Source organism: Ornithorhynchus anatinus, chromosome X5 (assembly GCF_004115215.2).
Source record: "Ornithorhynchus anatinus isolate Pmale09 chromosome X5, mOrnAna1.pri.v4, whole genome shotgun sequence".
Taxonomy (NCBI): Eukaryota; Metazoa; Chordata; class Mammalia; order Monotremata; family Ornithorhynchidae; genus Ornithorhynchus; species Ornithorhynchus anatinus.
Window position 1 is genome coordinate 48,898,205 of NC_041753.1, and position 27,764 is coordinate 48,925,968.

The following is a 27,764-nucleotide window of genomic DNA, read 5'->3' on the forward strand; positions in this document are numbered from 1 at the left end:
GAGCCTTCCCAATCTATAAACCTGCCGTCATGGAGTAGCCCTTGGAAATATATGTAGCTGGAGCAGGACTTATCTAAAGAAGCTCAGTTTTCTCTAACTACTTCAGAGTTGTCAAGGATCTTCTGTTACTTTAAATTGCTACCTTCAGGGCCTCAGAGGTCTCCTAGAGGTGCTTCCCCTGATCTATCCAATTTTATACCTGACATTCTGGTTTTCAGCTGGTATGTCACCTAGCCAAGGGTACTGTGATATCAGATTCTATTTTTAGCACCAGGCTCCTTTCCTGTACCATCCTGTGGATAAGTTCTGTGACCTGTACAGCGGTACCTGAAAGAAGAATTCTATGGTTCTAGAGCAACAGGTGTCAGGGTATCCCAGAGAAATACTCAAAGTTCCAGTGGAATCTGATGTAATTCCTCAAAATGGCATCCAGATGGTGTCAAAACATTACACTGTGGCACAACATACACATGTGATGTCACATGCATTTGGGGTCTATTTAGGTCTGAGTGCTATTGTTGACCATCCTAAGCACCCTGAGAAGCAGCGTGGCTTACTGGAAAGAGTGTGGGCTTGGGTTCTAATCCCAGCTCTGCCACTTGTCAGCTTTGTGACTATGGGCAAGTCATTTAACTTCTCTGTGCCTCAGTTATCTCATCTGTAAAATGGGGATTAAGACTGTGAGCCCCATGTGGGACAATCTGATTACCTTGTATCTACCCCAGTGCTTGGCATATAGTAAATGCTTAACAAATACCATCATCATTATTATTAGGCACCCACTGGGATCCCAATGACCTCTAGGAAACCCCAGGTGTCTTACTAAGAAGTAAGAAACAGATTTGAGAGAGCAATAATGACTTGACAATGACAACAGTAAGATATCAAGCTTCATACCAAATTTCTGGTCCATAAAGCTGTGTTGATGTCCAGCCTTCTACATAGGGTTACCAGGCCAGGATCTACCATAAAGGACACATCTAACTTCTTAAAAATTACACCAGTATCACCTGTGAGACAAACTCAACTTCAAATGGCAGATCTGATTAATGACAATCAGGTCCTGGAACACAATTTGCCAGCCTAGAGGATGCTCACTGAAAAATGGCATTGCTGGAAAGGGCACATGGGAAAAATAGATGATAGGAGACCCAAGAAGCAGTTCTATAACATATGGACAAGTATTTAAAAAAACAGTTTCAATGAGTTGTAACTAATGGTGGCATTTGTTAAGCGCTTATTAGTGCCAGGCACTCTACTAAGCACTGGACAGTAATTTAATGGTAGACAATGGCAATAGACATACCATCACAGTGCAGAACAATCAGGAGAATGGCTACTTTCCTTGGATAAAGAATGCCTAAAAAACAGCTACAGGCCCAAGTGCCAAAATATGAACATAATAGAAACTATCTTATCAACTGGTACATAATGTGTAAGGAGGTGTCAGCCATAAATTGACCTTTGCTGTCTCACATGAACACATGGATTAGATCTCACTGTCAGGTCATCTTCTAAGACAAAAGACACAAACATGTTGATATATTTGCAAGCAAAATCCTGAAAGGAAGACATAAATTAAGATTGAAGCATTTATTTTTAATTCTTCAAGTGTTAATATTCTTCATGGATAGTAAATTTTGACATTGAAATTCTTCAGGTTTTTTTTTTAAACCAGCACAGCTCCCTTAATGAACCAATACATCGTAATTGCTTTGAGTGAGTTGGCATGGTCTGTTAGGTCATTGATCTGCTAATTAAAAAAAAAAATCTTGAAATAAGACGTGCCAAGGTGGTTTAACGGGTCTGGTTTAAGGATTCTCTTAAATGGACTCAAGTATGCCTTCAGAAACATCTTTAAAAACAAGACTTGAGTAAATAGGAACGATAGTTAAACTCCTTGAGATTCTAAGAAAGTCAGAGTGAAATCGTGTTTTAAATGCATTTTAGAAAGAATAACTGGAATGAAATTTAATTCAGAATAGCCTGTAAGCTAAACCTAAACATGTCTTTGCTATCATTGTGGATTTTGCTTTTGGGTGAAAATATTAAGCTATGTTTTGGTTCAGATATGTTTGGATCATGGCCTTTATATTGCTCAAGTGGAGAGGAAGAAAGATTTGGTACTAAATCATTACCACCAAAAAATGACCGTTTTTAAGTAAATGCATCATTTGCAAAATGATCGGGGGAAAAAAAATCCATTCTTGGTTAGGATTAGTAAAGTGGACATTTTACAGGAAAGCCTCACCTTTTTTCATTTGGTTAGCCTTTTGTAAATCTGTCTGATCTATTTTACATGCAAATTACATTATTAGGTTTTGTGACTCTTTTGCAGTTATCAACTCAGCTCTAACTCAGACTTGCTCAGGGGTTTTCTATTAAAAAAAAAAAATTAAATTGCTAATGGATTTGCAAACTAACCTCTGGCTCCAGTCTGGTCAGTTGCCTTCAGTATCACTTGCGTATGCATTGAACTGATAAGTACTGTGGTTCATTTTCCTCTTGGGCAGACAGAGTTTAAGAAAAGGAGAGGTAGGGGGAAAAAAAACCCTCTCAATAAAATAATTATCTTGGCCTGAAATAAGGGGGGTGAAATTTACTTGATTGCTTCCTAACCCTTGGTCCTGTGTGGTGAAATATGGCTGATTGGAAGTGCAGGGAAGGAAATGTGATCATGTTCAGGTAATTTTAATGTTGTTGCACTAGATTTTTTCCAAATTTTGTTTTATTTGGTATTATAGATTTGATAAAATAATTAAGTAGTGAATTATGACCTAATTAGGGATTCCGTCTCCTCATCAAAGGATCATCTCTAATATGCTCAGTGGCATAGTTTTTATATTACATTTTAATTTGTTAGTTCCTCAGAATGAATGGAGGTCCTAGCACATGAAGAATTCATCATCATGACTCAGGAATATAACAAAGCTTCTGTTGAAATATGAATTCATTAATGAAAAGGAAAGGAAGAACATATACCTTATGGGTGATTATTAGCTCAAATTTCTCATTCAAATTAAAATGAAACATTCTAAGAAATTCTGTTTTAACTTTAAACATTTGGTTGGAAAAGATGAAAAATTCCCTCTTCCTACCGGAAAAGAAGTACCTTTGGAAAGTAGAGAACATATGTATAGCAAAAAGAAACACACACCCAGTATGCAGAGAACCCACTGAAGCTGTTCCCATGTTACTGACTTTTCAAGGCAGTCAGTGATTCATATGTGCAACACAAGGATGAATTTACAGACCATTCCTTGTACAAGGGGAATGGGTATGTATAAAAATCCACAGTTGCTATCACCTAAAACAAGGGGACAGAATATGAAAACAATAAAGGCCAAATAGTGTGCTTAGGTAAGTGGTCTTCTCAGCCCAGGAGTCTATCCCCATCAGCAATAGCAGAATGCTTGAAAGAATGGGAGTTACTCATCAGGAGTGAATTCTGCTCCTCTAGGGGCTTCAGAACTTATGAAAAAGACCCCTTTCCTGTTGAGCTACATGAAGCTTGATCCAGATCCTACAACTAGTAGGAGGCAGAGTAGAATGCTTGGGAAAAGGGTGAGTCCCACTGAGTTAGGGAAAGATGGGTTTGAGATACTTTACCAAATTTGCTAAAGTGGGGGAAACAAACTTAAATCACTTCTAGAAGTTATTTCTGCCTGATTGACATTGGACCAGAACAGATTGGTGATTTGCTATATTATCCAAATGGTACTGTTATGGATATACATTATCTACCAAATCTATTTGGATCTCTTAAAACATGAATTTATCCAAACCTCTCTTGAACGTGCACATAATTTACCTATCACTGCGTGACATGCTTTCTTGTGTTTATTTTGAAGATACTATCTTCAGGTTTTAATAGACACCCCCTTACCCATTGGTGTGGGATTTGTTGAACTACAATTTCATGTTTGCCAAGCCCACAGCCTTCATGACTTTTGTAGCTTGTCAAGTGAAAGTTCCTTTTCTTTCTTGGAGCATTCCAGAAGGTTTCAGGTATTTCTCTAGTGACGTATGGGTTACTCCTAATCTTTCTAAGGGAGAGGTTGTTGTGATAATTGGATGTTGTGACCAATGTCTGACCATTCCTAACTCCAATCCCCAGCCATGAATAAAGTGTTCTGAACACAGGCATTCAATAAGTATAATTTCTTGTTGCATATTTGTACACCCTTGAACTCTTCCCTTGGCTTGGGATGATTTATATTTGTCCAGCCTGGTTAGCAGAGGTAATTGGTTATCAGGCCAAGACAAGTCAAACTCTCTCACTAAATTCAGCAAAGTTCACACCATATGGGTCATTAAGGCTGTGGTTTTTCCTAGCAAAACATATGTGTTGAAAAGAACTGTGGTAAAAGGGTGTTTTGTTAGCTATCTGTGTATATATTCAGAGTGCTTTAAAACCTGTGTCAAACTCTGGAAGCAGCAAATGCAGTCCTGTGGCTAGGGCTAATATTTACATGAAAACAATATGGAAGGGATTGTCAATAGTGCTTCAAGTCTTTATGCATGTTGATTTAAAAAAAAAAAAAAACAAACTTGTAACAAGTACCACCTTTGAACTCTAATGGCATTCAGTATTTGTGTGTTAAATGTCTTGAATAAGATCCAATTCATTTTGTTCATTAACGTTAAGTGTCCTTGTGAGACTAAGGGGATATGATACATTACAGTCAGTGGAGTTAGATATAGACAGAAAATGACTCATTTAGTTGGTATCAGGGGTCAAATATAGGTCTCCATTATGTCATTTTTGCCACTAGCACCTTGGATCTATGACCCTCTAGCTTTCTTTTTAAACCTGTTGGCACACCTCCTGGACTATGGAATCTTACTCCTTTTAAACAAATATATACCATATCGTTTGCTGAACACCCACTTCAAACTCTGCCCTGAATGCTCTCCTTTCCTAAATGTCCAATTTCTTCCATTCTGCCTTTTAAAAAAAAATCCAGAATCTTCCTATTAATAATAATAGTACTTATGGTATTTAAGCACTTTGTGCTGAGCACTCTTCTAAGCACCAGAGGAGATATAAGGTGATCAACTTGTTCCACGTGGGGCTCACAGTCTTCATCCTCATTTTACAGATGAGGTAACTGAGGCCCAGAGAAGGTAAATGGCTTGCCCAAGGCCCCACAGCAGACGAGTAGTGGAGCCGGGGTTGGAACCCACGTCCTCTGACTCCCAAGCCCGTGTTCTTTCTGCTATGCCACACCATTCTTCATGAATCTTTCAAGCTAACTGGGAAAAAATGATGATTTCATTACCATCTTCCCCAACCTTCTATGAAAAAGCAACTGAAACCTTTCCCATTTTCTTCTTCACTTTACAAATGACTGAAGTGTTGTTTTCTAAGATAAAAAAATAATGTGTTTGTAGACATGTACATATCCCTATCATTTTAAAATTTAATCATGAATCTTTTCTGTTTTATATTGCAATTTGGAGGTACTGTGTCGGCTTAGCTTTCTGTTATCCAGTGCAGTGTCAAAAGCATTTGGGCACTTAATACCTTTTGATAATGATGGTGACAAAATTTGTTCTCTGAATTTATGACTCATGAAGGGGGAGAAGGAAGCATGTCTGTATGGAATTTGTGTGAAATCTGGGCATGAGATTTGCTGGATGTTACCTATGAAAATAATGAGATCTGCTGATGTGTTCTGTGGAGCAGAAGTGAGAAATTGTTCAAAACAGACTATGAATGATGCTTTGCTTAGCTGTATTGATCTTTCTGGTTTTGATTTAAGGTATTTTATAAAGTAATTTTAACAAACAAAAAATTGTGTATTTCACTTGCTTAATACTAGCCCTATTTGGCTGCTTTAATCTAGTAGGTTAGTGTATTCATGCATCTATTATTAGAGGAAAAAGTGGCTAGACTACATTCTGTCATACTACACACAATGAGGAAAAATTTGTCCCTGTAATCTGTGGTAATACAGAATACTTATTTTCAATTTGTGTGATGTTTTGCATGAGCATTATTTTCCCAGGTGATTCTAGAAGATTCACAGAGAATCATTTTCTCAGATTTTGGAGCTAGAGCTACTATAATCGATTTAGATGACCTTCAGAGGAAAAATTATCTCTGAACATTTGAGGCAAAAGAATAAACTACTTTATAATGTCAAACTTGAATCTGCTCCTATGCAAGGGAAAATTGGCAGATGAAAAGTTCCTTAGTAATAGTAACTTATGTAACTAAGGTAAGGTGATGTTATTAAAATGTATTTGCCTCTTGTACGTAGTGCTCATATACTAATTTTGTGAGCATTCTTGGACCAACAATCCTGTCATCAGCAGGCTATTGGTAATTTGTTCCATTATAACAGCTCCTCTTTAAAAGGGTCCTTTGAGAAGTAGCAGTTAGTAAATAGCTGCTGCCTGGCGATTTTTTAAAAAATCAGGTACACGCCTACTTCAAGAAGAGAAAAAGGGAGACAGAAGAAGATAGTTAATTAACTCCCTCATGGCTCCTGAGGCTCATTGATTAAAAAAAAAAAACACCAAAAATGTCAAACTCAATTAGTTGCTAGTACAGTGATATTTCATGCACAGATGCACCTCAGAATGCATCTGTGTCTCCTGTCTCTCCCCGTTCCAGTCCATAATTCACTCTGCTACCCGAATCATTTTTCTACAAAAATGCTCGGGACACGTTTCCCCACTCCTCGAGAAACTCCAGTGGTTGCCCATCCACCTCCACATCAAATAAAATCTCCTCACCATTGGCTTTAAAACACTCAGTCACCTTGTCCCCTGCTACCTAATTCTATTCTACTTGATTCTATTTAGTTGCCATTGTTTTTACGAGATGTTCTTCCCCTTGACGCTGTTTAGTGCCATTGTTCTTGTCTGTCCGTCTCCCCCGATTAGACTGTAAGCCCGTCAAACGGCAGGGACTGTCTCTATCTGTTGCCGACTTGTACATCCCAAGAGCTTAGTACAGTGCTCTGCACATAGTAAGCGCTCAATAAATACTATTGAATGAATGAATGAATGAACCTAACCTCACATCTCTTCTACTACAACCCAGCCCACACACGTTGCTTCTCTAATGCTAACCTCGGTCTTGACCCCATTTCCCCCTCCAGTTATCGCCCTATCTCCCTACTACCCTTCCTTTCCAAAATCCTAGAACGAGTCGTCTACAATCGCTGCTGAGAATTCCTTAACTCCCATTCTCTCCTAGACCCCCTCCAATCTGGCTTCCGTCCCCTCCACTCTACCAAGACTGCTCTCTCTAAGGTCACCCATGACCTCCTTCTTGCCAAATCCAATGGCTCCTACTCCATTCTTATCCTCCTTGACCTCTCTGCTGCCTTTGACACTGTCGACCATCCCCTCCTCCTCCATACCTTATCTCACCTTGGCTTCACGGACTCCGTCCTTTCCTGGTTCTCCTCTTATCTCTCTGGCTGGTCATTCTCGGTCTCCTTTGCTGGCGCCTCCTCCCCCTCCCATCCTTTAACTGTTGGAGTTCCTCAAGGGTCAGTTCTTGGCCCTCTTCTGTTCTCCATTTACACTCACTCCCTCGGTGAACTCATTCGCTCTCACGGCTTTGACTACCATCTCTATGCAGATGACACACAGATCTACATCTCCGCCCCTGTCCTCTCCCCCTCCCTTCAGGCTCGCATCTCCTCCTGCCTCCAGGATGTCTCCACCTGGATGTCGGCCCGCCACCTAAAACTCAACATGAGCAAGACTGAGCTCCTCATCTTCCCTCCCAAACCCGGTCCTCTCCCAGACTTCCCTATCACCGTGGATGGCACAACCATCCTTCCCGTCTCTCAGGCCCGCAATCTCGGTGTCATCCTTGACTCGTCTCTCTCGTTCACCCCACACATTCTATCCGTTACCAAGACCTGCCGGTTTCACCTTTACAATATCGCCAAGATCCGCCCTTTCCTCTCCACCCAAATGGCTACCTTACTGCTACGGGCTCTCGTTATATCCCGGCTAGACTACTGTGTCAGCCTTCTCTCTGATCTCCCTTCCTCCTCTCTGGCCCTGTTCCAGTCTATTCTTCACTCCGCTGCCCCGCTCATCTTCCTGCAGAAACGATCTGGGCATGTCACTCCCCTTCTTAAACAACTCCAGTGGTTGCCTATCGACCTCCGCTCCAAACAAAAACTCCTCACTCTAGGCTTCAAGGCTCTCCATCACCTTGCCCCTTCCTACCTCTCCTCCCTTCTCTCTTTCTACCGCCCACCCCGCACGCTCCGCTCCTCCGCTGCCCACCTCCTCACCGTTCCTTGGTCTCGCCTATCCCGCCTTCGACCCCTGGGCCACGTCCTCCCGCGGACCTGGAACGCCCTCCCTCCTCACCTCCGCCAAACTGATTATCTTCCCCTCTTCAAAACCCTACTTAAAACTCACCTCCTCCAAGAGACCTTCCCAGACTGAGCTCCTCTTCTCCCTCTACTCCCTCTACCACCCCCCCTTCACCTCTCCGCAGCTTAACCCTCTTTTCCGCCTTTCCCTCTGCTCCTCCCCCTCTCCCTTCCCATCCCCTCAGCACTGTACTCGTCTGCTCAACTGTATATATTTTCATTACCCTATTTTATTTTGTTAATGAAATGTACATCGCCTTGATTCTATTTAGTTGCCATTGTTTTTACGAGATGTTCTTCCCCTTGACTCTATTTATTGCCATTGTTCTTGTCCGTCCGTCTCCCCCGATTAGACTGTAAGCCCGTCAAAAGGCAGGGACCGTCTCTATCTGTTGCTGACTTGTTCATTCCAAGCGCTTAGTACAGTGCTCTGCACATAATAAGCGCTCAATAAATACTATTGAATGAATGAATGAATTCTCACTGTGCCTCGTTCTCATCTATCTCACCGCCAACTCCTCACCCATGTTCTGCCTCTGGCCAGGAGCACCCTCCCTCCTCAAATCCAACAGACAATTACTCTTCCCCATTTCAAAGCCTTATTGAAGTCACAACTCCTCCAAGAGGCCTTCCCTGACTAAACCCTCCTTTCCTCTTCTCCCTTTGCTCATCCACCCCTCCCATTCCACAGCACTTATGTACATATCTGTAATTTTACATCCATGCCTGTCTCCCTGCCTCTAGACTGTAAATTTGTTGTGGGTGTGGGCAGGGATTGTGCCTGTTTGTTGTTGTTTTATACTCAAGTGCTTAGTATAGTGCTCTGCACACAGTAAGTGCTCAATACATCAAATTAAATGATTGAATCTGTAGTACTCTTCATAATGCAGATATTGTGACTAGCTCTATTATGGGGTGTTTTCCCATAGACTCAATCAGTATTAATTATTAAGTGCTTATAGTGTGCAGAGCACTGAATTTAGCACTTGGGAGAGTACAGTGCAACATTTTTTTTTAATGGCACTTAATAAGCACTTTGTCGGGCACTGTACTAAGCATTGGGGTAGATGAAAGCTAATTAGCTTGGAAACAGTCCCTGTCCCATATGGTGCTTACAGTCTTAATTTTGATGCTATTGATGCCTGTCTACTTGTTTTGTTTTGTTGCCTGTCTCCCCCTTCTAGACTGTGAACCCATTTTTGGGTAGGGACTGTCTCTTTCTGTTGCCGAATTGTACTTTCCAAGCACTTAATACAGCGCTCTTTCAAGTGCTCTGCACATACTAAGCACTCAAATACTAATGAATGAATGAATCTCCATTTTAAAGGTGAGGTAACTGAGGCACAAAGAAGTTGTGACTTGCCCAAGGTCAAACAGAAGACCTTGTAGTTGAGTAAGCATTAGAACCCAGGTCCTCTAACTCCGAGACCTATCCTTATTCCACTGGGCTACACTGCTTCTCAGTTGGGTACATGTGTTCCCTGCCCACCAGTAACTTAAAGCCTAGAGTTAGAAACAACATTAAAATGCAATATGAACATGCAAATAAGTTCTGTGGGGCTGAGGGTGGGGTGTATATCAAGTGCTTAGAGGGTACAGATCCAAGTGCATAGGTGGTTTGAAAGACGAAGTTGGGGAAATGAGGGCTTAGGGAAGTCCTCTTTGAGGAGATGTGATTTTGATAAATCTTTAATAGTGGGTAGAGTGGTGGTCTGTTGTACATGAAGTAGGTGGGAGTTTCACGCCAGAGGAAAGACATGGGCAAGGAGTTGGCATGAACACGTTTGTCAAGATGAGATCAAGGTACGGTAAGTTGGTGGCCATTGGAGGAGCTAAGTGTGTAGTCTGGGTAAAGTCTCCCTTAATCCTCTACAACCCTTCTCTCCCCCTGCCCATTATTCTACTCTCCCAGATTTCCCAGAAGTATCTCAAAAGGCGATCTCCCACCTTATCTCAAAATCCACTCCCTCCACCTGCCCATTTGATCCTATTCCTTCACAGGATATCAAAGCGCTTGCCTCCTCCCTGACCCCCATCTTCAACTATTTACTCTCCAATGGCATTTTCCCCACTGCTTTCAAACGTGCTCATGCCTCCTCTATCCTAAACAAAAAACAAAAAAAACCCTCCCTTGACCCCGTGGCTCCCTCCAGTTATTCCTCTCAATGCTTGGGATAGTTTATTATAACAGGGTTGATACACATTCCCTGTCCACAATGTGCTCATAGTCTAGAGTGGGAGACAGGCATTAATATAAAAGATAATGATGGTATTTGTTAAGCGCTTACTATCTGCCAAGCACCATTCCAAGCGCCAAGCACTGTATTATGGATATGTACATAAGTACTGTATGGCCGACAGAGGGATTAATACAGAGAATAAATCCAAGTCAAGGGTTACACATAATGGAGTGGAATAAGAGGAAATGGGAGCTTAGTCACAAAAGGGCTCTTGAAGGAAATGTGCCTTAAGGCTTTGAAGGTGGAAAGAATGATTGTCAGATATGAGGAAAGAGGGCATTCCAGGCCAGAGACAATGTGGTCAGTGGTGAGATAAATGAGACCAAGGTACAATAAGTAGGTTGGCATTTGAGGAGCAATGTGTGTTGGCTGGGTTATAATAGGAGAGCAGTGAGGGTAGGAGGGAACAAAGTGATTATGTGTTTTAGAGCTGATGGTAAGGAGTTTGTTTGCAACCTCTAAGTGGATAAGCAACCACTAGATGTTCATTAGAAGCGGGGAAACATGGACTGAAGGGTTTTGTAGAAAAATGATCCTTGCAGCAGAGTGAAGTATGGACTGGAGTGGGGAGAGACAGGTGGCAGGGAGGTTCAGCAAAGAAGCTTATACAGTCAACAAGGTGGATAGAATAAGTGTCTTAACATGGTAGCAGTTTGGAGAAGAAAGGGAAGATTTTAGTGATGTCGTGAATATTGAACCAACAGAATTTGGTGAAGGGCTCAATATGTGGGTTGAATAAGTGAGATGAGTCAGATAACGCCAAGGTTACAGGATGGTGAGACAAGAAGGATGGTGGTGCTGTCTACAATGATGGAAAATCAGTGGGACAGGGTTTGGGTGGGAAGATAAGGAGTTATGTTTTGGACATGTTAGGTTTGAGGTGCTGGGGGGACAGCCAACTAGAGATGTCCTGAAGGCAGGAGGATACGCAAGACTAGAGAGAGAGATCAGGTCTGGAGATGGGAATTAACCCTATAGAGATGGTAGTTGAATTCATGGGAGTAAATGAGTTCTGCAAGGGAATGGGTGTAGATAGAGAATAGAAGGGGACCCATAACTGAACCTTGAGGGAATCCCACAGTTATGGATGAGAGGCAGAGGAGGAGCCTGTAAAAGACTGAGAATGAGTGGCCAGGTGTTTTTTGTTTTGATAAACTGGAAGCTAGCATGGCCCTTGTTCAAATTATTTGTTGTTCACTAGCTTAAAAACCAGTTCCAAGTGGGGGCTGTTGGGGAGACTTAAGAGGAGAAGAGGCTGAGTTTGGGATCTAGAAAGGTAAAGAAATCTGTTCCAACAGGGGAAAATGGTAATGGCACAGCCCAGGGGAGGAAGGGTCAGGGAGAGGCCAGAACTTATTTACCAACAGGGAAGCAGTGTGGCTCAGTGGAAAGAACCTGGGCTTGGGAGTCAGAGGTCATGGCTTCTAATCCTGGCTCTGCCACTTGTCAGCTGTGTGACTTTAGGCAAGTCACTTAACTTCTCTCTGCCACAGTTACCTCATTTGTAAAATGGGGATCAAGACTGTAAGCCCCACGTGGGACAATCATCTGATCACCTTGTAATAATAAGGTTGGTATTTGTTAAGCACTTACTATGTGTAGAGCACTGTTCTAAGTGCTGGGGTAGATACAGGGTAATCACGTTGTCCCACGTGAGGCTCACAGTCTTAATCCCCATTTCACATATGAGGTAACTGAGGCACAAAGAAGTTGTGACTTGCCCACAGTCACACAGCTGACAAGTGGCAGAGCTGGGATTTGAACCCACGACCTCTGACTTCCAAGCCCGTGCTCTTTCCACCCTGCCCCCCAGCGCTTAGAACAGTGCTTCACACATAGTAATCATTTAACAAATGCCATCATAATCATCAACAGTGATTAGGTATTACTGGGGATTAAGACTGAATGTTCATTCAGTGGTATTTATTGAGTGTTTACTATGTGCAGAGCACTGTACTAAGTGCTTGGAATGTACAATTCGGCAATAGATAGAGACAATCCCTGCCCAGTGTTGGGCACACACACAAGTTAAATAATGTGTATGTGTATATGGAGAGATCTGTACCTTAGCTATATATTATCTATATTTTTTGAGCACTTTCTGTACTGGGAGCCTAAGGAAATGGGTGCCGAGAGCACTGTGCTCATCCTCTGGGAGTGTATAATAGTAAGATGTAAGTTCTCTTACTATTGTGAATCATTCATTGAACACTTTCTGTGTGCAGAGCACTGTACTGAGCAGTTGGGAGAGTTCAATATAACATCAAACACATTCCCTGCCCACACAAGCTCACACTGAACCTACTCCATTGTATTGTACTCTCCCAAGCACTGAATACAGGACCCTCCACACAGTGAGCCCTCAGTAAATATCAGTGATTGATATTGATATCTGTCATGATCTCTGATCCTCTAGCATCATATATTATTGGTTGGTGCTATAAGAATCAGTCATTATGCCAGCGTTCAAATCGTGCTCTCAGACATAAGAATTCCTATTTCCTTTTATGTGCTAGTCGTCTTTTTTTGATCATAAAATGTTTCTAATTGTTTTATAGTATTCTTACTTTACCACTCATTTGTTTACGCTTAAGTACTTGTTTTCAACTTTCTGTTTTATTTTTACAAGGTCACAAAATGTCGCAAAGTTATTGCACACAGTAGTCAGTAACAGAGGACTGCGTACAGAAGATGAATATAGAATAAGTTTATAATATATATTTTACAGGATCTTTGTTTTGGGGATTATTAATATACATACTAATTAATATAGTATATACTAATAACCAAATTCCCTTTATTTGACCAGTTTGGGATCCAGTTCTTAATCCTGCCTTCAAATCAAAGATTTGAATGTGGAAATTAAAATATGGTTTGTTTTTCCCCTAAATGGTTTTCACAATTTGAAAGAAAAGTATTCAGAGTCTTAAATTTGGGGTTCATCAACCTAGTAACACAATGTATTTGGAAGGAACTTCTTGGGTAAAAGGCAATTGAAGTGGCTCCCTAGGGAAGAGGAGCATGAAAGAAACCATGCCTCTGGCACCCTTTAAAGTATTTGAAGCTTTCTCTTTCTACCCTTATGGCTACTGCATGTGAGTGGCTATTTATCATGCCTCCCAGCTAGTGTGAATGCCAGTAGGTACTGATAGTACACATTGCTAGAACCTGGGGTAGCAGTAATGAGGGGTGCGTATGGCCAACAGGTTTTCCCTTGGGATGTCTTTTAACACCCATGTATAAATAGGCTGGATGGGATATTCAGACATATCTCTAAATTCACCACTGGGTGTTCTTTTCATCTTCATTTGAATGTCTAATGTTCTCTTTATATTTTTAAAATTAATTATTAGTTTCAGTTTGAGATTCTTGGCACTTACTGGAGTAGGGGTATTTTTTAAGAGTGTGAAACAAAAGATTTGGCTTTTGTATTAGCTTTTCAGTATTTGAGATTCCCGAAATTCAACGTGTGATTTGATTTATCATGTAAGGCTTCTAGAAATGTATCATTTGAACTTGAGGCCAAGATGAGGTTTTCAGTTGGGAAGATGAAAACAAAATGGAATTTTTCCCTATAGAAATGCTGAGATGGATGGAAAGAGATGGAACCTCTTAAAGGATTTTCCATTTAAATAAGATGATGCAGAGTAACTCTGATGCAGTCCTTACAATCTTCTGACAAGCTTGACAAAGAAAAATGTTGTAGCTGTGAGAAAATCTTCCATGACTAGCTACATGGTCTGTGCTTTCAAATTCGGCATATGTGACGTGATTAGCTCTATTGCTGTTAGAGTGGAAAAGAGCAAATACCATTTTGTGGCTTAATAACTGGCTAGAATTTTAATTTTAACTGAATAGAAACTATTTGGAATTTTTTTATTTTAATATTTGGACAGCAAATGATGCATGATATTCTGTATGGCTCTATGGGCTTAGGTATGAAGGCAAGTTTGAACCAACTACACTGTTTTGCCATAATGTGTTTCATTATGCATTTTTACTGGAATGTGATTAGAGAATTAGGGAATGTTTTTCTGATGACACAATTATTCCTTTTTATACAAAGGTACCGTGTTATAGGTTTTTGATGTGCAATAATGACTTCTCTTTCAAAGTCATTTTTGTCAAAGAATGATTTCTGAAAGTATTCCAGTATGTGTATTTGAAAGCACTGGAATGATTTGCAGTCCCGTTTTTATTGTATGAACAAGGAGTTTTACCACTGTGTTCACAATTAATGGCTGCTACTATATTTCAAACCGGGGAGCCACTGTTTTAATTTTCCCCTTATGAAACACTGCGCATACACACATTTCTTTCACTGTCCATATTTAGTCTATTTCATGGACTACTTTGAGGAATTATCATTCCCTTGCTTTTTAGGCCTTTGTTGAGAAGGAGGTCTTTGAAAACAATCAAAAAAACTACAGCATTGCATGCCTTCTTACTTTTGTAATTCCTATCTAATCAATACTGAGCAAAGATTATTTAAAGGTTAGTCTTTGAACATTTTGATATTGAGTGTATTTGCAAGAGCAAAATAACTCTCAAAATTATCCCATCATTTGCGTAAAATAGCCATCAGATAAGCTTGTATTTAAAGGTTTATATTAGTTCAGATATTTTCCATATTTCTTGTTAATGTAAATACCTGAGAAAATATTCCCCTACAGAGATTTTTCTCATTATTTAGCTGATGTTTTGATATTTGAATTTCTAAAGAAAATTAAATTGCACCTTTTATCAAAAATAAAAATGTTTCTATATTGCTTAAAATTTCAGTTAGCTGTATCTTCAACCATGGTGTAGCTTTATGTTTCTAATAATTTACATAATGGAAGAACACAGCATTCTTTTGGCTAGTTGACTAATGTCATCTTTTTTACTGCTCTTCTGATATACTCAAGTTGATAATCAGGTGGCTTATGCATATTTTCATTGCCCCTCACTAAGCATATTTTTTAAGGTAAAAGCACATTAGTTGATTGAGGGGGAAATACCAAGATGATTTAGTTGGATTATTAGCAACTCGAGTCAATCATTTATCATCAGTCTTTTTTACATTTGAGCAATAGGAAGGTAACAAAGTTTTTAATCATTCTAATTGTATGGAGAGGTAATTCACCTCAGTGTCAATTAGGCAAATGGGCTGCATTCATTGTTCTGATCTCTAAGTATCACTTAGGAAATTATTACTCAGGAATTACCCATCCACTGTATTATATATATGATACCTGCTGGTCTGAAGGACCAAGGAGGAGTTTGTCTGTACCAGCTGGATTTCCATATGGTGCAACAATGTATGATTGTTCTCATCATTTCACAGTTCACCTTATTGGTTTTGGGGAACCAGATTTTTATTGGAGTGTGTGTACATAAATATATATGAACACGTGTCTGCAAAGGGCAAAATTGGGAGAAATATATGGAGTTGCACATGTAACTTTATTTTTTACTAGAAGTGCAGTGGCTCAAGATCACATATAAAATCTATTCTCTTTATAATTATTCAGCATGATTTTCATCACAACTGTGAAAGTTTTGAATTATGTAACTACAGTCCCAGAGTTTAGTACAGTTCACCTAGGAAGTACTTAATAATAAATACTATTACTACTACTAAATGGACATGGACTCAGGACTTTCTTTCATTGTTCGTTTAATATACCTGTAACTAGTGTTTCTCATTTGAATTATAATTGCTCAGAACTTGCCTGCTGCTTTCATGCAGGATAGTTTGTCTAAGTCTGGGAAAATCATGGGTAGAAGCAGCAGATATAAATGTGGAAGAATATAAAGCATGGCCTAATGGAAAGAGCACAGGCCTGGAAGTCAGAGAACCTGGGTTCTAATTCCTGCACCACTACTTGTCTGCTTTGTTATCTAGGCCAGGTCACTTAACTTCCCTGTGCCTCAGTAACCTCCCTGGAAACGGGAATTAAGGCTGTGGGCCCTGTCTGGGACAGGGATGGTGCCCAACCCACCTATCTTATATTTACCCCAATGCTTAGTATGGTGCCTGGCACGTAGTAAGCTTTCAGCAAGTACCATTTTTTTTTAAAAAAAGAGCAAATGTGGTTTTGAAAATAATTTTTTGAATAATGGCCTATAACTACATGGGCCAAATTCCATGCTCATTGCTGATCCAATTACCTATTCCCAGAATAATGCAACACAGCCAATAGTATGAGAAAAGCACCCTGGGAATCAGGAAACCTCGGTACTAGTCCAACTTCTGCCAGTGGCTGGCTAACATGGGTCAAGATAGCACATATCCTTGGCATTGTGCTGCATTCTTGCCTGCCTGCTAGGTTGTTGGCCTTTGTGACTCAATATGACCCAACTCATTCTTGTTGCTGCTGATGGGGCTACATAAATAGCAAGATAGTCCATTCCTCTGCTTAGGTTCCTGGTCCTGAATGCTCGCGATCAGGGCTTTTCTGTTGTTTCTGGTGGGAGACTCTATCATCATCATCATCATCGTAATGGTTCTGTGAACATAATTGGTTTCTAATGTCAATTTTATATACAAAGACAAGTGAAATATTATTTGCTTGATATTTTTCAGGAAATAACATAATCATAAGGATGGAAAGTGTGGAATTTAAATTTCATTCATTTGCTCTTATGATTGTGTTGAGTATTAAGTAAAACGACAAAAAGAACGCAATCTCTTTTCAGTGCCCCAGATCTTTTTTATGGCATTTAAGTGCTTACTATGTGCCAGGCACTGTTCTAAGTGCTAGGATAGATACTAAGTAATCAGGTTGGACACAGTCCATGTCCCACGTGGGGCTCACCGATTTAATCCCCATTTTACTTATGAGGTAACTGAGGCACAGAGAAGTTGAGTGGCTTGCCCAAGGTCACCCGGCAGACAAGTGGTGGGGCTGGGTTTAGAACCCAGATCCTTCTGATTTCTAGACCCATGCTTTATCCCCTAGGCTTTGCTGCTTCTTTAACCCTAACACAGCTCTAACTCTGTGCATTCATTTCAGTGGCTGCTTCTAATTAGAATTTCCCTCCGTTCTGGTGTTGCTAAAGTGTCATGCTTCCATTCTTGGTCAATAAAGCAATAGCTGAAAATGGCATGTTCTTCCTTCCTAAATACAAATTGCTCTGCTATTATAGCACCTCATCTGACATTTAGAGAAGGACTTGGGAAATAAATACATACCAAATAGTAAAATTAGGAAATAAACTATGAATTTTCATTTTTGAGTATGAAGGATTTGCTCCAGTGGAAGCTAACTGGTGTTGCACACTCTCATATTGCCAAAATAAGAATAGATATTAAACCCATGTTGAACCTTAAACTAGGATTAAGTTTCTAATATCATTATTTTCTGCAGTATGTGTTTTTCCTCATGATGAACTTATAAGAAGCACTAAAACTTTCTTTTTTGGGTTTCTATTCTAGCTCTCTGTCCTGAGACGAGAACAACAGGATGTGCCTTGGAGAAAGGTATGATAAATTAATGATTTACTCCAAGATATCTTTATTCTATCATGTAAAAAGTGCTAAAATGTTAAGTCTTAATAACATGGCATAATAATCCAGGTAACTATCCATCTTAACTATCCATCTTGATCGAGGTCAGGCATATTAAATGTTAACATCTACATTCATTAATTCAATCACATTTATTGAGCACTTACTGTGTGCAGAGCACTGTACTAAGCACTTGGAAAGTAAAATGCAATAGAGACAATCCCTGCCCACAGTGGGTTTACGATCTAGAGTGGGGGGAAGCAGACATCATAACAAGTAAACAGGCATCAATATAAATAGCATTATAGATATATACATATATTCATAAGTGCTGTGGGGTGGGGAGATTGGGGGAAGAGCAAAAGGAGCAAGTCAAGGTGACGTGGAAGGGAGGAGAAGCTGAGGAAAAGGGGGCTTAATTTGGGAAGGCCTCTATATCATTTAGAGCTGCTAAATATCAAAAATATTATCTGAATTCAAGATATGGTCTAAGACCCAACCTTAATTCTGCACACAAGTTCTTGTGTGGCTTGTTTTTTTAATCATGTTATCCTTGGAATAGAGGTAATCTTTAGCACAGTGTAATTTAACGGGTTTTTGGGTTTTTTTTTTAATAATATGAATGAAAAGCTAGTGGGGATAAATCTGTGGAGAACACTGACCTGAAAGAGCTGACTAGAACATTGGAAGATTGGATTAGAGTGAGGATAAACCTGGCAACTTCAACTGGGACATGTGCTGCAAAAGATAGATCCCTCGGTTGGAGTAGATGAGAGCAGGGGGAGCCAGGAGGTATTTTCTACCCAACAGATAGTTCATTCATGAAGGGAGTCTGGAATGTCATTTTAGTGCCTGAATAAATTCTCATAGACTTACATGGAATGAAGAGAATGAACATAATCATCAGGATGAAATATTGACACCACAATCCTGGAAATGATGCCCTAGAGGCATGAATTTCTAGGACTGTTCCTGACCATGCAATTTGAATGGTCATCCTAAAATTAAATTCAAACTGATCTTGAATAACTGGAGTAAAAAAACTAAGTGGGGACAGATTCAATGATCAATCAATAGTCATTAGTGAGCAGTTACTGTGTGCACTGTACTAAAAGAAGAATGCAAGAATACAATAAAGGGAAGATGTCTGATAAATATGATTGTGGCAAAAAAAGGTCCATAGATGAACCTAAAACTACAACTGTTGAAACAGCAAGCATAATGTCAATATATAAAGACTTAAACTAGTTTTAAGACACTTTGTAGACTCTGGGTAGAGAAAATCAGTGGTCCCAGATTGATCTTTGACAAATAAATATTTGGTAGTACTGATGAGCCACTATGGGTGGGCTCTGAGAGGCATGATGGTTAAGAAATAATAATAATGATGGTATTTGTTAAGCACTTACTATGTGCTAGGCACTGTTCTAAGTGCTGGTGGCCCTGCAAATGGAAAAATGGGAATGACGAAAACCAGGCAAATGTTCAGGAGAGGCTAAAAAGATGTAACTAAGACATCTAAAGAAAAGTTAAAGAAAGTGGAATTATTTCACTTCTAGAACAAGAGGTTGAGGTCTTAATGGTCTTCAGGGATATGAATGTAACTTTAGTGGTAATAGGAAGAATGTGAGACTATAATGAAGGAAAATGGGATTTTGATTAGAAGCACAGAGGGATTTAAAAATCCTGGCGTGAGTTTTAAAATATTGATCTTTGGAAGTTTTTCAAACAGAAGCTAGATTCCCACCAGTCTAGGATGGGTCAAGTCCTGTCTGTTAAGAGGGGATGGAATAGTAGATTTCATAAGACTTCCTCCGGTATCAAGATTGCATGCTTGGTGAAAGTAGCAGTAGTTTTCAGCTTTGCATAAACTGAATACAAGTGGTAGTAAATGAGTGGAAAATGTTGGAAAGGCATATAGAATATTCAATCGTTCTCATACTAGTCATTCATTCATTCAGTTGCATTTATTGAGCACTTAATTTGTGCAGAGCACTGTACTAAGCTCTTGTAAAGTACAATGCAGCAATAAAAAGAGACAATCCCAGCCCACATCGGGTTTACACTCTAGAGGGGTGGGAAGCAGACATCAAAACAAGTAATCTTTCCATTTTTTAACTCAATTGAATGTCAGAAAAATATATTTGATATTTTTGTGTGCTGCTTATACAATTGCCCCTTCAACATTCAGACCCAAGTTCAATGGAATTACCTACTCTTTATATGGTGTCTTGCTAGTATTGAAATTCCTTATAAATAAATGAAATTTTCATATTAGGGATACATATCATACAGCTTTTCTGACCTGTGAATGAGATGCTTTCCATTTCTTCTTTATGTTATATCTATAGATATATATGTTCATGTATATTTTTTCCTTCATGCTATACTCTAGTCATCTGCTCCTCTTCGGATTTCAATTGAGTTTAAGCACGTCCAGGAAAATATTCCAGAATATGATCTTCTAGATAGGAAATGAACGAATGGCTCAAGGCAGGAATCTTTGAGGTGTCAAGGCTTTGGCATGCCATTTGCTATGAAACAAAATCAGATTCATTAAAATGGAGATAATCCTGCTTTTCAATAGATATGCAACATAAACCCTGTTCTTAATGCTACTCATTGCTACCTCTTTCTGCATTTATCACATTGTACTTTCTTCCTGGGAAAAGCTCAACCTCCTCGAGGCCCAATGCCTTAAGAATTTACAAATTATCTTAAAAATGAAAGGGAGATGGTTTTCCCACAGTTAATTGTGCATTTTTATTTTATGTGCAGCTTTTGAATTTGTTAATCATTTCCACCTGTTTAGCCAGGGAGACACTCCAAATTATTGACCTAGGGCGTATAGTTGGCCAGGGGCTGCTTTGGTCCAGATCACTGCCATTCCTGAATCAGCTGTATAAACAGCTTGGCATCAGCCAGAGTATTGGTTTAAAAAAAATTGCACACTATCACTACTACTTCTGTTTTGATACAGCCAAAAAGTGCAAAATGTGTTTGTAAAGTGATGATTTATCAGCCTCAGAAAAAAAGCATGGTGTCTGGTTTAAAATGTTAAAAGTATTGTCTTCAATAAGCCTTAAGAAATTTCAAAATAAACATTTATAGTTGAAAATTTAAGAAATACCAAAGAGGACCAGAATGCAGAGGAAAAGTCAATCAAATTATTATTTCCCTCCCAGCCTTTTGTCCAAAGAAGCAGGACTTTTAAAGGAATGCTATTAGTGGGAAAACATTTCCTTGAATACATTCAAATATGTGTGTATGTATGTAGATGTCTGCGTTTCCTAGCAAAGTTGTCAGATTTTTGGACAAGAAGAAAAAGGAGCAGTATTTGGTGATCCCAAACCATCACACTTTTAGATTTTATATTCATAACACATGTGTGATGGTTTGGGATCACCAAATATTGTACCTTTGCTTATTTTCCAAAAATCTGACATCAATTTCACTATGAGGCATACATCTACACATTTATTTAAGCAAGTATGTGTGCTCAAATGCTTCTGAAAGTTATTTTGATCTGGAAGCTGTTTTACTAAAAATTGAGCTCCTAAATTTATATTCTGAATAAATGTGCTCAAAAATCATCATTTAAAAGTTCTATTTTTTTTATTAATTTATAGTACATCTACCATTTAAAAGCAAACATAGCTGAAAGGTAAAATTGCAATTTAATGTGTGGAAGATGTATACTGGTATAATTCAACTTAGTAGCAGTTACTCAGACTAGCCCCAAGGGTTAGTGTGTGAGCAATTTAAAAAAAAAAAAAAAAAGCTTTATTTGGTACTTCTAGCCAGGAATTTACTGAACAGTCTTATGTGGACAAGTTTGGTGAATTGATGCTATTAGATGAAGGAATTTACAATGTTGGCGTCTTTAACGGTGTAAAAGCATAAATTCTCTATTCCAATCTAGTCAGCAAAACTGCTTCAGCTGTTTTAATGTCTGCCTCCACTGGTTGTAAGCTACTTGAGGGCAGGGATCATAGCTAATTTACTGTACTCCCAAGCACTTAGTAGAGTATCTGCACCCAGTGTAAGAGCTCAGTATATACTATTGAGTGATTCTAGTCATTATCAGGTATTTCTCTTCCTACTAATGACTGTTTGGGCTCTAAATCATGTGACACTGGTTTATTGGTCCACTGATGAAATTTACCAAACAGAGGTTCCTATATAACAGCTTCAGCACTGTAGTTATCTCCTAATTTGATTAGAAAATATGAAACTTTAACCACCCATCATTCTCATCAGATTTTCTATGAAGATTGTATTCAATTTCTCATAGTTGAATACATAGGGAGCTGCCTATTTTCCAGTTGTTTTGAATTATAGTAGTTTATGCTACTTAAATAGTTATTGTTACTACTTATTACAGTAGATTGATTGCACTCCTAATTTTCCTTCCACAAACCACTGCTCCACCTTATTTTCCCATCACTGTTGACAATGCCATCATCCACCCAGTCTCTGAAAAGAACAACCTTGGTATTAGCCTTGGTTCCTCCCCTCTAAAATTCAGTCCTTGTCGAATCTTGTTGGTTCTTCCTCCACAATGTTTTCAGAACCTCCTCTTCCTCTCCAAACTGTCACCACCCTGGTCCAGGCACTTATATCCCAGAATGACTATGCCATCGACCTCCTATCTCCTGTCTCTCCCTCCCTAGTCCCAACTTCACTCTGCTACCTGGATCACTTAGCTATACGTCATTCTGAACACATCTTCCCACTTTCTATGTTAAGTAGAAGTTCCTGACCATTGGCTTTAAGGCACTTGGTCAGCTTCTTTCTCCTACTTACCTTTGATGCTCTTCCACTACAGTGCAGCTTGTACACTTAGGTCCTCCCATACAAGCTTCTCACTGTGTCTCATTCTCCTCTCTGATGCCATTGACCTCTTGCTCATGCCTTCACTCCTTCCTGGAAGCCTCTTCCCCTTTATATATGACAGACCACTGTTCTCTCCATTTCTAAAACCCTTCTTAAATCAAATTTTCTCCAGGAGGTCTTCCCTGATTAATCTCTTATCCTCCTACCCTCATCTGTAAAATGGGGATCGAGATTGTGAGTCCAACGTGGGACTGAGCCCACCCTGATTTGCTTGTATCCACCCCAGCAGTTAGTACAGTGCCTGGCACATAGTAAGTGTTTTACAAATACCGTAATTATTATTATTACTTCCACTCTTTATCACCCAAGCACTTGGCTACTGTCCTTGGATCTGTACACTTTAAACACTTGATAGGTGCAGAGGGGCTGGGGTGACTATGTGCATATCCTTATACTCTTCCATTTTCCCTATCGGCAATTTATTTTAATGTCTTTCTCCCCCTTTAGACTGTAAGCTCCTTGTTGGCAGGGATTGTCTATCAACTTTATTGCATTCTCTCAAGCACTTAGTACAATGCTCTGCACAAAGTAAGTACTCAATAGGTACTATTGATTAATAAATCCATTTTAGTGTCTGGGCAGGGATCATGTTCACTCTATTTTACTCTCCCAAGCACTTACTAGGGTGTTCTGCATGGGGCAGATGATCAGTAAATACTGTTGATTGACTTAAACCATCTCACTCCTAGTTTTCCACTCTTCTTCTCCTCTGCTGAGAAGCAGTGTGGACTAGTGGAAGGAGCATGGGCCAGGAAGGCAGAGGACCTAGGTTCTAATTCTTACTCTGCCACTGGCCTGCTGTGGGACCTTGGGCGGTCATTTAACTTCTCTGGGCCTCAGTTACCTCATCTGTAAAATGGGGATTAAATCCTACTCCCACCTACTTGGAGTATGAGCCACATTTGCCACAAGAACTGTGACCAACTTGATTAACTTGTTTCTACCCCAGCACTCCGTACAGTGCTTGGCACATAGTAAGCACTTAACAAGTCCTATTGTTGTTGTTATTATTACACCCTGATTTGCAATCTTCATTCCTGTCAATCTAATGTGCCTCTTTCTCATGCATTGTTCATAGTCTCTCTCTTGCCTCAAACTCCCCCCCCTACTTCAAATCCAACAGACCTCAGTTCTCCCCATGTTTCAAGCCTACTGTGTGCAGAGAATAATTCCATTATTATTATTATTATTATACTGCAATTATGTCCTATAGGAGGCCTTCCCTGATTAATTTCTAATTCCCCCCATTTTATATCCCCAAATGAAACTTCAGCCCTGCTGTGCCACTTCCCTTGGGTTATTTAAGTACATATCTTATTTAAGCACAAACTCTTGTACCTATTCCTTTCCTACCTAATGTATTTTAGCGTGCATCCCCTCCATTAGATTATACTCATTTTGAGGGCTAGGATCATATACTTTCCATTGTACTCTCCCAAGGTCTTAATTCAGGGCTCTGCACACAGAGGCATACAGCTCTATTGATTGATTAAATATGTTTAAAAATCTTCTATCTTGTTGCTGTGAACATTCTGCTATTAAACTATGCTGTCTGAGATTGTTTCATCTTGCCTGAAAAATGTTTCATTTGCTTTCACTGCTTGGCTGTGCCCCACCCCCATGCTCTGTACAGGAGTTGCTTGGTTGTTCTGCTTGATTATACATTTGTTACATGCCTGGCCCAGTGAAACTGTTATACTAAGCGTTCCCTCAGTGTTGGTGAGTTGACTATGTTCTTGGAACTCATTGCCACCATTTGATGTTGAACGTGACTCTTGGTCCCTCTCAGGATTGCACTTGGGAAGTTTCCACTACTCTACCGGTTTTCAGCTGGGGGAGGGTTAGTCAAGCAGAGGCATACCCATTCCAGTCCTAGCTTGGGCTGTGGATAGTAAGTGGAAGGTAATCTGCTACAACTAAAAACTCATCTGTGCTGGGCAGCAGCAACATGGGAGAGAGTTGAGGGTGGAGACTCCAGTTTACTGTGTGGTAAAGGACTTCTGTATTTTTACCAGAGAAAACTCTATGGATACACTACCGGAATGATTGCAGGTGGAAGTGAGGCATTCTAGGAGAGATATGTCCATGGAGTCGCTATGGGTCAGAGATGATTCGGCAGCATAAGACAAGACAAGTTTGGATGAAGAGGAAAGGAAAGATTTCAATGACTCTGAGAGGAAATCTGATTAAAAAATAAACAAACTGATATAGGTCCAGGCCTCATGGTCATGTAAAACACTGAACAACAAACACCACAGCTCTACAGATGGCTAGTTTGGCGTGAATCCTAAGGCCCTGTTACCATTCTGTCTGTCAACCTTCTGAAGACCATACTGGCTTTCTTGATTTGGTTTTCTTCTACTTTGCCAAGCTTCATTTATCTTTAGATAGGGTATTGGTTATGTAGTAGAATTTGTGGACATTAAATTCCATTTTGTCAGGGAGGATATTTGGTTGTGTATATAGCGAGTTCCCTGGTAATTCTTTACATAATTTGTCTTCAGGTTTATTGTCAGTACAGAGCACTGTGTTGCCTCTGCAAAGTAGTTCAAAATGAAGAAGATAGTAAGATAATTTCACATCTCCAGAGTAAAGTCACCTGTTCATCCCAGAAACTGAGCTAATCACAATATTATATTGAATTTCTTACAAGTGCCTCACATATGATAGTGTATACCTTAGACTAGATCTGGAAGTATGGCTCACTATCTTTAAAGTAGAGAAATTGAATCACGAAAAGGTCCATTCACTGGTCTTTCACTCACAATAAAATTATGGCATTTATTAAGTCAATCTGATATTTGAGAGCTTACTGTGTTCACAGCACATTTATTAAGCCCTTGGGAGAGTATAATACACTAGTAAGTGTTTGCTGGGTGCAAAACACTGGGTTAGACACTAGCTTATCAGATCAGACACAGTCCTTATCCCATATGGGGTTTTAAGATATCTTATCCTCACTTTACAGATGAACAAATTGAGGCCCAGACAGGTAAAGTGCCTTGTCCAAGATTACATTAGCCTGTCAGAGTTAAGGCTAGAACCCAGGTCTCCCAACCCAGTACCAAGCTCCTTCCTCTAGGGCCACCATCTCCTAAGTAGCTAGCTCTCCAGTGATATTTTCACTGGCCCGAACTATGCATTTGCAGTCTCCAAGAAGGTTTCTAATTCTAATTGATATATTGGATGCTCCTTTAATATGGAGCATTTAGGAGTAATCTTTATTAAAAAAAAAATCTCCTTGGATGAAATTTAGTGGTAAATTGCCCCCCTTGTCCCTTCAGAGAATGTCTCAAATGATATGAAGAAAAAACTTTGAAATCAGGGAAGTTACTTCTGCACAATTTAAACATAATTCAGATCTCTGCCAAGAATTCTGGATATGCACATCAAAATGAATGCTAAAATTTGGGTTTAGGAGCTGCACGCCATAAAATAATTTGGCTTACCATCCTAAAACATTCATGTCATTTTAGTACTGCAGGCAATATATGTGAAAGTGTGTAAGGCTATGGGAACATCTAAATGTGTGAAAGGATTTTAAAAAAATGCAAAAAGGTGAACATTGGAACCCCATCACTTTTTTTTAATGGCAATATGAACCAAAAGTAAAAATTATTCCTCAGGTTGGACTTTCATGCTCCAGCCTGAAGGTTATTTTCACATCCAAGTTAGAAGCCCTGAAAATGTAATGGAAACATTGACAGACACTTAACTATACTGGCACTAGTGGGTACAGCTATAATTCACTTCATAATATAAATTGATATGTTGTCCAGAGGGTCTCTGTATCTGTATTATTGAGTGTCTCATGAACAGTTCTGGTTCTGGGCTATGGAACTGTGAAATGAAGCTGAGTGGTTCTATCTGGAACGAATTCTGAATGAGCCACCTTAAATTACAAATGGGGATATCCGTAGGGCAGAAAACATGAAAATTTACTATAAAGAACTGAAACATGAAATAATAAACCAAAATAAAAGAACATAATGAAACAAAGTTTATTTTGTTAAAAATATAAGTATTCCTTCCTGCAGGATACATTTTTAAGTGCAATTGTACCAGAGGTGAAATAGGACAGTCTGCTTTATAGTAAATAGAGTGAGTTGTTCAGCATGAGACAAGGACACTCTATTTTCAAAATCACTTGGGTGTTAAAGTTCAGTCACTCCAGTGATCTGGCTGGTCAAACTTTCTTAAGTGCTTTATAATATAATGCAAATGACTTCAGCCTATGATCACAGCATTCCAAATATCAATTATATCTCTAATGACATGCCCTAGAAAGGTCATGTCAAACCTTATTACATTTACTACTCTAAATAGTGTAAAATGATTTTGCTAAATGTTCATGCATTTAATGAATGTATTGCTAATATCATCTCCTATCCCTCCTTTCTCAAAGGGCTGTTTTATTAAAATTGTTACAATAAGTAACTTGTCTTGCGATGCTCTCACTAACTCACTATTCTTTCCATTTAGGCCATTGTTTTTCTCCAAATGACTAGGCCAAAAGCTTGGAGTCATATTTTAACTATCTAATTTATCACAGTTCTCTAGTGCTGCTTCTATTTCTGAATAAATAACTTTAATCGGTATATTTAGTACTATTGAAAACCATATCCCACAAAAATTGGGGGATATAATTTCTTCTCCATACACTCTATATTAAAAGAGGTTGAGAATAGTATGGATAACTGAATAATCCCAAATCTTCATTTAGGCAATTTTAAAATTGTCCTCCCTCTCCTTTTGTTTTTAGTAGTAATAATTGAGCAATTA

At 39.4% G+C, this 27,764-nt stretch overlaps 1 protein-coding gene across 40 annotated transcripts in view; it reads left to right on the plus strand.

Moving 5' to 3' along the window:
- Nucleotides 1–27,764, plus strand: part of PTPRD (protein tyrosine phosphatase receptor type D) — a 1,860,044-nt gene that overhangs the window by 656,869 nt on the left and 1,175,411 nt on the right. For all 40 annotated transcript variants that reach the window (XM_029056273.2, XM_029056261.2, XM_029056268.2 and 37 more), the window contains exon 5: nt 18,015–18,059. The gene's annotated coding sequence lies outside the window, so the exon portion shown is untranslated. The remainder of the gene's footprint in view (nt 1–18,014; nt 18,060–27,764) is intronic.